This window comes from Liolophura sinensis, chromosome 1 (genome assembly GCF_032854445.1).
Source record: "Liolophura sinensis isolate JHLJ2023 chromosome 1, CUHK_Ljap_v2, whole genome shotgun sequence".
NCBI classification, from domain to species: domain Eukaryota; kingdom Metazoa; phylum Mollusca; class Polyplacophora; order Chitonida; family Chitonidae; genus Liolophura; species Liolophura sinensis.
In genome coordinates, this window is record NC_088295.1 from 37,168,950 (window position 1) to 37,183,243 (window position 14,294).

A 14,294-nucleotide genomic window follows, 5' to 3' on the forward strand; every position below is an offset into this window, starting at 1 on the left:
TTAAGACCTAATTAAGAATTAATGAAATCAGTATGATGTGGTGAAATAGTGTTGATCTTCATATGCATGTATGTATTGTTAGCTAGTTTTAGCTCAGTTTCATTGAGATGAACAGGGTTTTGTTTTATGATAATTTAGTTACTTGGAGTTAAAGTACACTCATACAAGGCCAATCAAATGCAAGGAAACTGCATGGGAAGATGTCAAAGAAAATTGTTCTCGCAAGGTACTTGACAAACCTGAGTTGTCACTCACATGTAAATCCACAGCTAAACCAGTATTCAGACATATGCACATTCGCCAATGATGGGAGCAATGTCTCTTTTGTTATTGTTGATCATGAAGAACAAGTGAGGCCTTTCTAGATCATCAGAACATGTCCTGGGCAAATAAAGGATAATAAAGGTAGCCTACAGGAATAGAGTACTATCTTGTAGCATTGTCCTTTATAGTGATTACTTCCTAATTACATCATAGCATGAGGTATTGTCAGCATTGCATAATATAGTGTAATCTGCCAAGTTAATTTAATCAGTGAGAAAGTTGCCAGTGTATATTAATGCTTTACATGTGCACTGGTGTTCTTAAAATGGCATGCATCTCCACATTCAAATTTATGATTTTCATTGATCCTGTAGAAAACTGTACCATGTGGTGTTTTGGGTCAACTCCAGGAAACAAAAGCATTAATTGTTGTGTGCATTTAATAGTTATATGAAGTGCATTAAAGAGTTAAATTAATCCAACCTGTAAACTTATTTCATTAGGTTACAAGTACTGTATACACAGTTTAGGGTAAATTGTCTACATAAGGAATTTGGAAATTTTTACCCTCACTAAGAGTTATATCAAAATCTATTTAATTAGGTTTCAGGCAAGTAAGCACACTTTTCATTTATTCATTTATTTGATTTGTGTTTTACGCCATTCTCAAGAATATTGGACTTATACGACGGAGGCCAGCATTATGGCGGGAGGAAACCAGGCACAACCCAGTGGAAACCCATGGTAGGTTGCTGGCAGACCTTCCCACATAAGGCCGGAGAGGAAGTCAGAATGGAACACATTTTAATAACATTCTTCATGTTTGAATGTAAGAAATAGATCAGAAGGTTGTAGAAAGTGAAATATTGTTTGCTCTTGCAATTATGGCCGTGTAAAGGAGAGGGAATCATGAATACATTATGTTTACCAGTGATTGAAGGACATGCACCTTATAACCACACTACCACGAGTCATCACTCGCTTGTATTGTTTTTTTATTTCTTATTTATTTGACTGGAGTTTTGCCAGTGCTCAAGAATATTTCACTCGTACAACAGTGGCCATCACTAGACTGGGCTTGTGAGACACCAATAACCATATGCAGGTTTCTGACAGACCTCCTCATGGACGACTGGAGAGGAAGCCAGCTAGACTTGAACACACACCGATCACATACATGTAGGTGAAACTAGGTGAGACTGGCTCCTGGGTCATTGTGCATTGCTAGCATGCTTACCATTAAGATGTGGAGGCTCCCACTTGTATTTGAAAGATACAAACTAAATTACCTGTCCTAGTAGTACGTGTGCAGATTTAGTCGTGTGAATTTGTAACTTTTTTTTTTTTTTGGTAACTAACTGGAAGTCAGTATATTTAGCTTGGCAGTACAAATGTACTGGTAACTTACATGCAGGCAGAGAAGAATTCAGGCTTATGTATATATAACAACGGCCATGGCGAACATTACAGCAGTGTAAAAGGTTGCATTACCATGCACTGAGCAAAATAAGGCCTTTATTTGATTGTAATAAAATGGCTTGATGCTAAATGAAATATGTGTGCTTTTATCGATTACACAGCTGGATATTTGTGTTTTCTGAATTCTCTTTTGATGAACTTGGAGCTTTCACTTTTTTGTCTGAGCAAGTTAATTGTCATTTGATGATCTTTGAAGTTTTTTCCACTCTGACAATTATTTTAAGGTTTCTCGAAGGCAATGTAATCATCAATCATTAGAGAGTAAAAATTACTTTCCAGTGGACTCAATTTGTTGATACATGTTGACAAAAGTGTGGAGATTGTTGCATTTAGCTGTAAAGAATATACATGTAAACAGATTACCTACAGCAAATCCAAGTTTTGTCTAAATGTATGTACAGACCTTACTGTATAAACTGTTCAGATTCCTGTACCAGAAGTAGGTGGATAACTATATCACTGCAAGTGTTCCGTCTGTGCAAGCTTGAATTTCCTTTGCTTCACAGTTAACATCCAACAAGAAATAATACACAGTTAGATTCTGTTCTTATGGTGTGAATTAAATGGTAGTGCAAATTCACTGAATATAGCCAGTAGTGTATTGTGTTTAGATGCTCAATATTTAGAATGCAAGTTTGTGCATATGCAAGATGTATACTGACTTGTATGGAGTCGTAATTTTAAATGAAACTGTATTTCTGATGAATATATTTTCATTATAATCAGTCATCGAAGTACTTGTGTCAAAAGTTTGCTGTAATGTCAGCGTGATTTGCCTGATTTTTTTCTCCTACAACTGTGGATGCTGGTTTGATATATTTGTTTATTTATTTGATTGGTGTTCTACGCGGTATTCAAGAATATTTCACTTATATGACGGTGACCGGCGTTATGGTGGGAGGAAACCGGGCAGAGCCCATGGAATCCCATTCACAGGTCGCTGGCAGACCTTTTCACGTATGGCCAAAGAGGAAGCCAGCATGAGCTGGACTTGAACTCACAGCAACCCACATTGGTGAGAGGCTCCTGGGTCATTATGCTTCGCTAGCGTGCTAACCAACTGAGCCACAGAGGCCTCAGATGCTGGTGTGAACAAGTAACTTTTAACATGCATGTAGAAGTGTTGCATGATCAGCCAGATGATGAATATCTTGAGTGTCAAATGTTTTTATACAGGAGACAAAAGACCTTTAACAGAATTAGGTTATGTGTGAGGCATTGAGGGAAAGCCCCAACTGTGGTTACAACCTGTTACATTGTCAGATCACGGGGAACAAAGCTGTGGTGCGTGTGTCTATGTTCATTGTGGTCTGATCTTTCAGCTCCTCTGACAAGTTCACGCCGGCAGTTCATTTTTTTTTTTTTTCAGAATTACGTGCTGTATCAAGTATGTGTCACATGATCTTTGAATGACGTTTTTATCATCAAACAAAACTCTCCAAGAAATGGCTGCCAGCATTTGTCAAAGGAATACTTTGTTTTTGGGCACATATCATGACTGGTGTGCATGTATGTATATGTGTAATTCTCTTCTAGAGTCAGGAATGTGCACATTTATGTGTAGATATAGAGTATGTGTACATGCATGTACAGTCCGCTCTAAGTGACAACTATACATGTAGCTGTAGTGCAACTCCTACAGTAAGAAATTTAATGGTGGCATGCCTTTATGTTATGTTTTATGCCTATGTGTTGAAGAATTTACATTATTACTTGCTGAGTAATCGTCATACAATGATAACATATGTAGTACATTTAAGTTTTGCCTACTGCCTTCAAAGTAAAATTGCAGATACAGTCTGAACTGCATGATTAAGCTCTCATTATCTCATTATAATTTTCATAGTATTAAACCACTCAATACATGTGTATTGTGTGCAATGCACTTTTACTGTTAAGTGACAATTTAGGACTTAATAAGTTCTCGAGAACTGAAATAGATAACTTTATAATTGTGGAACCACTTGGATCACATGATGATTATGCATGATATATCGAAATGGGTGGAGCGAACAATCTTCTACATAGCTTGGATCCAGTTAACCAATTCTGGGGAAAAGTTTACCATTATTATGTAAGTTTATATAATGTCATGTAAAATGTTGTGTTTTTGCTCTGAAAGAGTCACATTTTTGCACTAATCCAATATTGACTGACTGATTAATATTGATTACGGTAATTCTTCAACATTTTCTCATGTTTGCAAGACCTGTGTTTATTCAAGCATATTCTGAAGGCGTTATTCTGTGTAGGCGGAAAAAATGAGACATTCGTAAAGCCCTGAAATTGGCCTACCCAACCAATGTAGTTTTGTCTCCGAAATCAAATTAATGTGCATAAATTGCACTGGAAGTTGCTATTTTATATGCGAAAAGGTTGAGGAATCGGGGTAATCTATACCTTCAGAAGAAAATCATACAGCTAGACATATGCTTTAACCTGTATACCGACCGATCTTTTGTCCATAACTTGTGATTTAAGAGCCTTTAAAATGCACTCTTCTATCAGAATGACGTAATTTTGTTCCATCTTCCAGTCTGACTTAGGCCAATCTGATTACATGTGGCCATGTTGACTTAGTTCTTCATTGCTGCAATTGCAACACACTCTGTGTGTGTACGTACTCCATCTGCTACTAAGCTTAGCCACACTAGAGGAGGAGTATAAAAAGCTGGCTTTATCTCATGCCACTTGTGGCATTTTCCATTAAATACATGTACAGGCTGTCATATTGATTATGCATGTACTGTGTACATGTATGTATTATATCAGAAGAAGTAGGACATGCTGAATGGCCCTTATTTTGGACAACAGTTATCAACTTGGTTTTATTTCCTTGTGGTTACAATTCCATACTCAACAGAGTGCAGGTTTCATCATTCCCAATATTTGGTCACAGTTCCACATACGCCACACAATGCAGGTTTCATCATTCCCAGTATTTGGTCACAATTCCATATACGCCACACAATGCAGGTTTCGTCATTCCCAGTATTTGGTCACAATTCCATATACGCCACACAATGCAGGTTTCATCATTCCCAGTATTTGGCCACAATTCCATATACGCCACACAATGCAGGTTTCATAATTCCCAATATTTGGTCACAATTCCATATACGCCACACAATGCAGGTTTCATCATTCCCAATATTTGGTCACAATTCCATATACGCCAGACAATGCAGGTTTCATCATTCCCAATATTTGGTCACAATTCCATATACGCCACACAATGCAGGTTTCATCATTCCCAATATTTTGTCACAATTCCATACTCCACACAATGCAGGTTTCATCATTTCCAGTTTTTGGCCACAATTCCATATACTCTGCACATTGCAGGTTTCATCATTCCCAGTTTTTTGCCATAGTTTAATATATGGATAAATTAACAGAGCTGAGACAAACTACATGGTTCCCTTGTTAATTTATATAAATTTTATATGTACATTGTACTGTATACAGCCAAGTACATGTAGTTTTCTAGTTTAAAAACATGGGAAGTCACAACATTTTGAAGTTCTGTAACAGTGAAGCAGTCACCACACTTTAATTTTGAAAGACCACTTCCTGGACAATGCTCTCCTCATTAGTACTTTAGCTGAAAGGGCCCAGATGTCAGGGCTTTAGTGCTAATCCACAAATTTGGATGTTTTATTAGATTTTGGTGTGCATCCAGACAGTTTCTGACTTTATACTCAGATGTTGAAATGTGATCAATTTAATCCACTTGTATGAATAAATTAAATCTAGTAGCTTTATCCAGGTGATACATTAAATAAGTTCAGCCTTTTATTTTAGTGATTGTGCATTTGTATGGGTCAAGTGATTGTGTATTTGTATGGGTCAAGTGATCGTGTATTTGTATGGGTCAAGTGATTGTGCATATGTATGGGTCAAGTGATTGTGTATTTGTGTGGGTCAGGTGATTGTGTATTTGTATGGGTCAAGTGATCGTGTATTTGTATGGGTCAAGTGATTGTGTATTTGTATGGGTCAAGTGATCGTGTATTTGTATGGGTCAAGTGATTGTGCATATGTATGGGTCAAGTGATTGTGTATTTGTATGGGTCAAGTGATCGTGTATTTGTATGGGTCAAGTGATTGTGCATTTATATGGGTCAAGTGATTGTGTATTTGTATGGGTCAAGTGATTGTGTATTTGTATGGGTCAAGTGATTGTGTATTTGTATGGGTCAAGTGATTGTGCATTTGTATGGGTCAAGTGATTGTGTATTTGTATGGGTCAAGTGATTGTGCATTTGTATGGGTCAAGTGATTGTGTATTTTTATGGGTCAAGTGATTGTGCATTTGTATGTGTCAAGTGATTGTGCATTTGTATGGGTCAGGTGATTGTGTATTTGTATGGGTCAATTGATTGTGTATTTTTATGGGTCAAGTGATTGTGCATTTGTATGTGTCAAGTGATTGTGCATTTGTATGGGTCAATTGATTGTGTATTTGTATGAGTCAATTGATTGTGTATTTGTATGGGTCAATTGATTGTGTATTTGTATGGGTCAGTTATGTTGATCTGATTTCAAGATATTTGAATGCAGAATTTTTTGTCCTGATGTGCTATAGTTACCAGTATTTACATGTATAGAGCTTATAAAGAAGTGTGTTTTCATAAAATCTGGCTCTTGGATTTAGCTGTGTTAACATTAGGAAGGTTATCTGTGTACTTTTAACTGTTACGAGCTTTTAGATGTACATGTCTTTTTATATATTTTCATAACATGTATGGGTTTTAAAATTGTAATTGCATCAAACAGCCTAAAAAGAACCTTTTGGTTTGTAATTTGTTCTTGCAAGCTGTATACCTAGAATCCCCATTATATTATATACTTTGCTCTACCAACGAGTCCATTGTAAAGGATTTATTGGCACTCATCAGTATTAGTGATGCTATTCCCATGACAGTTTCCAGAAGCAAGTCTTCTGAAGAACATGAACAATAGAAACTAGTGGGGAAGGTTTTCAAAATGGACAGATTATAGGCCTTATGTATACATTGTGTAAGACTAAGCTGTCTGATCCGCAACAACCTGTGGCGGCCACTCGCACAGTATTAGCATTACCATGATTAAGCTGTATGCTTATTGGAAACATCAAGCAGTTTAAAAATAAAGGTATGATCAGTTAAAGCTGGAGTGAAATACATGTATTGAAAGCTTATGTACATATACAGGAAAATTGTGTTCACTGAAAGCACAACATCATACAAAACTATAAAAGTATATAATGTCCATCAAACTGAATCTTATGCTTCTTCGAAGTCTTTTCTTCTGTTTATTCAAACTGAAATAGTAATGACTAATCTGTTTGGTGATTGGTGTCATGTTACATGAAGTCTGTTTAATGTTTACATGTATACCTGTTCATTATATAGGCTTTACACTGCAGCTGCATTCCCAGACCTGTAGACAATATCCCTGGCATTACAGGTACGGTAATAGGCTCATGTCTGACACGGCTATCTTGGAGTTTCCATCCTGAGTAAATTAGAGAGTAGGAACCACGGCTTTAACTGCTGCTTGCCTGCAGGGCGAGTGTCCTGTTGTTGACAGTTGTGCCTTGGTGTAGTGGTCTTAACCTAGAAGAGGTGTGCTTTGGAAGCAAGGCTACCTGACTGCCTGTTTGCTCAGGTTAATGATATGGGAAGTGTTTACAGCTTGATAACAGCTCGTAATTGCACTTCAGACTTAACACAGTTCAATGCTTTTGTGGCCAAGCTTCAGATTTACATGTACATGTGTGATTGATATGCAGTTTGGTTTAGGAATAACTTCCGGGGAGTTTGTATTATAATCTCCATTTCATCGAGCTTGGGTGTCTCAGCTGGTATCTTTAAGACACCCTGTTCTGACAAAATTAACATGTAGAGACAGGGAAAAGAAGAGAAAATTTGAAAATGAGACTTCCTGATTCCAATTTTGGCCTAATATGTGGTTCTATCTGTTGTTGAATTCAGTCTTCTTCATTTATTGAAAGTGTACTTGTACGTCAGCGTCTCACAGCTTAAGGATTTTAAAAGTGCGATTCCTGAACCTTTTCTAGGTTAATGTACACAAATTAAATTTTGCCAATTCTGGAGGCTGGTGGACTGGTAGAAGACTTTGCATGGTGCACCTGTTTATACTTTGCAAAGGATGAGAATTTGTCATTATTTCTAGTCTAAAACAAGCTTGATGATCTGTTTTGACAGTATGACCTTTAAAGGATTAGTGTCCAGATTCATCATTTATTCATAATTAGCTACATCTGTATATATTGTTAAATTGAATGTAAAAAAATATTGGAAGAGGACACATTAATTGGAGTAATATGGCACTTAAAATCATTAGATTTTGATCTAATGCTGATTTTATGCAATTTTTCCACCAAGTCTCCCCCGAATTGCAGTCCAACATTCACAAGCTGTTAGAGCCTCGCCACTTAGTGCATTACAAGCCTCCAGTGTCAAAAGAGTGATTAAAAGCATACCAAAATTCTCCACGAAATGGTTTGCTGTTTTGCATACGTTTGTAAAAACAGGCCGTCAAAAAACCCATGGAATTGGTTTTTTACAAGTTTCCAGACGATTTGGCCATCAGGAAGGCATGGACTTACAGCGCAAGAAGGAAGGATTTTGTACCCACTGAAAACAGCTGTATCTGCTCTTGCCATTTTACAGCTGAAAGCTGCAACAGGAATACAGCTAAATTTCCAGAAAGGCACCTGAACACTGTATCGGTACTTTTATAAATGCTATTAGCTGAACTGAAAACTGATAGACAGTAAACCTCTGTACACTCTAATATATTGTACACGACTCTTAATTTAGAATGCCATCAATGACATGTAAAGATAGCGTATGAATTTTGAGTCCCTTGGGAGATAGGATGATATTTATTTTGAAGCGGCCAGAGGGAAAGAATTGGACATAGATATTAAATCTTAAAATAAACACATGAACTGTTTAGTGTAACACAGGGTAAAAGTATAGCTTACCAGTCCATATATTGCCAGTGCGGTTGGAAATGCCCTGACAAAGATCAAATTCAACACCTGAAAACTTGGAATCTTAAGTCTGACCAGAGATGTCAGTGGTATAAAATGGAACTTTAGCATCGCCCACTATGGGTTCAAACTGATACGGCAGTATATTTTCTTCTGAGTAGCCAGAATCCATCTCGAAAATGACATCGTTTTGATGCGAATCCCCAGATTATTTAAGCCATCTGGACCAAGTCGGCCATCAGGGACATCACCCGCTGAGCAGTACTGGGCAGCCGGCTGGAGATTGGCTAGAGCAGTAAATCCAACGTTTTTTAGTGGATTTGCAGTCATTGTTACATTTCTCAGAAGCCCTCAGAAGGTAACATACTGTTTAAACAGGTTTTTAGCTTTATAATTAGGGTCAGAAGTTAATCTGACACTAATCCTTTAATATCCAACACATGGCATCCAAATACACTACTACATTACACTGTGCTTTAAAGCATTCACCAGATGTACATGTAACTTATGTTATAGTGGTATACAGGTGACAAATATTGATGCAAAGGAATTATCTTAGTAATGTTTTGTTGATTGAGTGACATGATAGTGCAATGAGAAGTGTTGTTCATATCCTTTCAAAATATGTCCTCAAAATATCCTGTTTCTTTTTCCATGTAGTGGTTATGTGTCATTGTATTTGTGCCTGCTTCAAATGAAGTGAAGCTGATACATGTCCATGTATAAAGCTCCCATCACCTTCATGGTCTCAGCTGTATGTATTATGATTATAATTTTGTGCATTCATATTTTATTGGCATAAGGTCTTTTTTTATAAAAATATGGAATCAGTTGAGAAATAAAAATCTGTGGTGATGAATAATGTGCCTAATTGGTAAACAAAAAAAAAAAAAAAACATTACTCAAATTAAATTTTCCAGCCACTAATGATTTGGCATCGAATATTTTTCTTCTCGATCACCATTAAGCATAGAAAATGGTCATAAATCCACTGTCAGCTCGCTTCTCGGATTACTGGTGTGCATGGGGAGTCAAATGTATCGCACTTGGCCAGGACTTCCCAGGAAGGGTGCCCTGTTATTAGGGTCATCAATAAAAACAATTTTAAGTAAATGTCTATAGTATGGAAGGGCAAGCTATATTATTGGTAGGTGGAAACCATGCTTTCGATCAATTTACAACAGCTGGAGTCTGTATCTTGAAGCAGTTTGCCGACCATGTTTTTGATGAATGGCTGTATTTTGCCCAAAGGTTAGAGCTTGGTATTTGTTGTTCCTTCGCACATGTATGCTGTTAATTTGGTAAAGTCTGCACCTACTTCATAACACTTGTTTATCCCGAAATGTCAGTGTGCCTGAGGCTGTTGTGACATTTCTGGAAGACACAGCACATCTTTATAAACAGGTATATGCTCATGCATGGTTCCCTTTTTGGTAAAAATATGTGATAGCTGGCCTTCAGCTTCATTGCAATGTTCTAATCCTGGAAGTGCATACATCTAACCACTCAAAATCTATGATTACATTGTATGTAAACCACTATTCCTAAGTTTAAAAATACAGGCCTGGCATTAGGCCTGCATTGCTCAAGCCGGTCCCTGACTTGTTTTCAGTCTTTTGTTTTTATTTTTATTTTTTTTTGGCTGCCACAAATGGAATTTAAAAACCGCAGTTCCATGCTTATAAATTTGGTAATAGAATAGAACTGGGGACTAGGATTTCATATAACCTCTCAGTTTAATACCATGATTGCCAATGGCAACTAAAATTCACCCATTCAGAAGTCAAAACGTTTGGTCATTAAATCATTGCATTTATTAGGCAGACAAGATGTATAGTATTGTAGTATACATGTGCTTGATAGTTGGACCGAATGCTTTATATCACTGATTGTGCGCTAGACACCACCACTCCAAGCATTCTGTAGGAAGCCAAAGTTTAGGAATTGCCACCAAGCCTAAACCCAACTTAACAGATGAGGAAGGTTGTAAACTTTGTGGGAAGAGGAAGACTCTCAGGATTGCCTGATTTGATTTCTGCAAAAGTTGAGAACTAGCGAGATTCTGTCACCAGCAAGCATCAGTAGAAGAACAGGGTCCTCAGCACAAATTTGATTTTACCCATCTTCTGCCTTAACCACCTTATTAGTGGATGTTTTATAGGCTTTACAGTGACACTGGGCTGGGTACAGGAGGGAAGGAGATCTTGTCAGCGAGGAAAGGACATTGTGTTCATATTTAATCAATGCGGTCTCCTGAGTAAATCTAAACCTCACCAGGTAAACATCAATTGCCATTGGTTGCCTGCTGGGTTGTATACATCATATGTGTGTGTCTTGGTTAAAACGAAATGAAAACCAATATTTCGCCATGCAAACAATGTTTTGTTTGTTGGCAGAACCTTAATTGTCCTGCACAGGAAAGCTGATTGATTTGAAGGCCATATCTGGAGAACTGGCATGCCGAAACTATCTACATGTAACTTTGTATTAAACAGTGCCATATAGAAAAACATAAGTTAATGGTAAAGTGGGTAAAAGCAAACAAAAGCAACAGCAACTGTGTGGTAATTAGTTGTCTTAGTAGCCTTAAAGATATCATAAACCTGTACATGTACATTTTAATTTGACAGTTCATGAATTAATCTGTATGATATCTTTACTGTAATTCTTCAACATTATCGTACGTTTGTAAGATGTTTATTGAAGAATATTTTGAGTACATTATACTGTGTAGACTGATAAACTTAGATTTTTGTGAAGCTTTGGAATCGGTCAACTCAAACTATGTAGAATTGTCTCCAAAATTAAATTTAAAAAGTGCATAAATCACACTGAATTTGGTCGTTCATATGTGAAAAGGTTGAGGAATTCTGATATTATAGTCACGTGCTTGCGAACAGTCCTATACTACATGCACATGTACATACTAGATATGCCTGTATTTCTGAAGACTTATTTTTTCATTCGTGGATTTATTTGTCTGTTTATTTATTTATTTATTATAGTTTGGTGTTTAAAATGGTGCTCAACAGTTTTGCACATGCATGATTTACATGTACATATATGGTGGCCACGTTAAGCTCAAAGGAAACTAAGCCGACAGAGCACTGCATGGGTCATTTAAAGCCACTGTATTTTTGGGATACACATGCATGTTCATACAAACGCCTTTGATAATTCTTTTGACAAATTTTTGTTCTTCATGATGTAGCACTAAATCAAAATTGAACCATGGGACATATAAGGATTTAAGTTCATTACAAGAAATCATGATATTCAACATGAAAAGCTCTTCCTCTCTGTGCAAAGAGCCTATATCCATTGCCTTACTACATGTACGTCAAATTGTATTGTCTGCCAATCATGTGTGAAAGCCTTACAGTGTAGAGTACTCAGATATTAGACACATTTACATCATAAGACTTGTGGTTAAAGCTTGGCTTCCTTCTGTCATTGTTATCAAGGACTGATGACCTGACTGGAATTCCAGTGTCATTACTGACATGCTGACCTTTATGTGACCTTTGTCATATTTGCTCTGTCAGCAAAAGACAATGATAAGGTGATTGAGTTCTTACCTTACTGCTGTGCTACTCATTCAGTTATGGCATGAATCATGAAGACCAGCTGTGTTGTACATGTACTTTTAAGCAGCCACTGTTTCAAATGGCAAAGCCATTAGTTTAATGCTGTCTGGAAAAAAAGAGTGCCTCAACGTAAATGTTATAATTAAAAAAAAGGTTAGAATGTCAGTTATTTGTTAGAGCATACTACGCATCAACTTTCTACTTTGAAGAGGTGGCCCTTCTTTAGACCAAGTGTTGGTCTAAATTGGTCTTAGTCGATTGTTGCTCACTTCAGACAGATTTGCATTTGGAATCAGGACAAGGCTGTCTGGGTCAGTTGATTGTACATGTAAATCTACAGTAGGAAATACGTGTCCCTCTTTTTGGTTGGTTGTAAAAACCTTCATTTATTGGATGACCAATCACATTCATGACACTGCCATTAAATTTATATGCTTTTTTCGAAGTTTGGAGGGTTTCACTCAGAGAGTTTAGGAGTTTTTGGGAGCCATGAAGAACGTGTATGGTGCCAGTGTCTCAAAAATGAATCAAGATGATAGCATTCCTTAGCCTGGCTTAGCATCCCATCGCTTTGCCAAACCATTATTGACTAGGCGGTAGTCGGTTCATTTCTTTGATCTTTGGCTCCACTAAATTTCCATGTCGCTAGCCTGATAGAATCGGTTTAATTTCCTGCTGATCTGGTCTTGGCCAGGCTATAATGGGCTGGACTATTGCTGCCAGTGTGTATAATGGGCCACCCTAGGCCTCAGCTGACAAGACAGCTGTCTTAAGCACTGTACTGTTGTGAAGCACTCCTGGGAAAGGTTCATTTGGACAATGTTGGTTGTACTGACCCTCATAGCCACTGAGATATTTTGCGATTTTGAATAAAAACAAAACTGCTGGAAGATAATTTTTTTTATCAGAAAGTTCAGCTGTGTTTGTTTAATACCTTCATGGTTGTCAGAATCAATATGGTCCCTCTGTAATCAGTATAGTCTCTCGGGCATCAAGAATTCAAAGCCTGTATAGCTCATCATTAAGCATCCCTTCAGATGTCCATAGGCTGCAAGAGGTTAATGTACTTGTATGTTTTCAATGCCAGGGTCATAGTTACCGGTCTTGTGCTGTATGAACTTTAGCCTGTCAAAAACAGTACCGGTATTAAAATGATATACAAATGTACATGTAATTAAATTGTTTTTTTTGTGATGTTGCGGAAACATATAATGCTGTGGATTTTTTTGGCTTTTCTAGTCATGCATGTTTAGAAAGAAAACAGATAAAGGCAGTATCATGATATTAATAGTATGAAGAACGTCTTTACCCTAGAATGTATAAATTATTACAGGTAAATTTTGTCTGCCCTAATTTATTGAATTGATGTGTGCAAATAGGTTGGCTATCAATGGACATACATGTACATGTGCATGTAGACCATGAACATGCACACAATGTAATGGGAAGGTACTTAAAGACTTTGTTATTAAGTACATATAGTTACATATGTGTACATAATACTACATATACCCTATTTCTTCTAATTTTTGGGACACCTGGTCTCCTCATTTCAGCTAATTTATATGTAATTGTAGCAAGAGTATTGAGTTTCTTTTTTCTCACATGGTTAGACCAACAAATGAACAATATACTCATATGTTTACATTTCCAAAAGGCTGATAAAGAAATGTAATATTCTACTTGTAACACTGCTAATATCTGTCCCAAAAATTAGAAGAATTAGGGTACTGCAATTGTTACAACCCTAATTTTGTTAGTACATTTAAAAGCAATACTAACATGTAATCTTGTTTTATGTGTATTTTGTTTTTGACAAAAAAGAAAATAAAGTGATACAGGTGAGGATGAATGTTACAAAGGTCAAGAATGTCTGTAAGCCACACCAATTTAATTTGTTTTATGATTGGAATAAATCTTGTTTCAATGCCGTTGGAGTGTATAAAAATAAAAGTGTA

The 14,294-nt window shown here is 36.8% G+C and overlaps 1 protein-coding gene across 3 annotated transcripts in view; it reads left to right on the top strand.

Moving 5' to 3' along the window:
* The window catches only part of LOC135461649 (dual 3',5'-cyclic-AMP and -GMP phosphodiesterase 11-like), a 103,649-nt gene that overhangs the window by 19,989 nt on the left and 69,366 nt on the right, over nt 1–14,294 (top strand). The gene's annotated exons all lie outside the window — the stretch shown is intronic.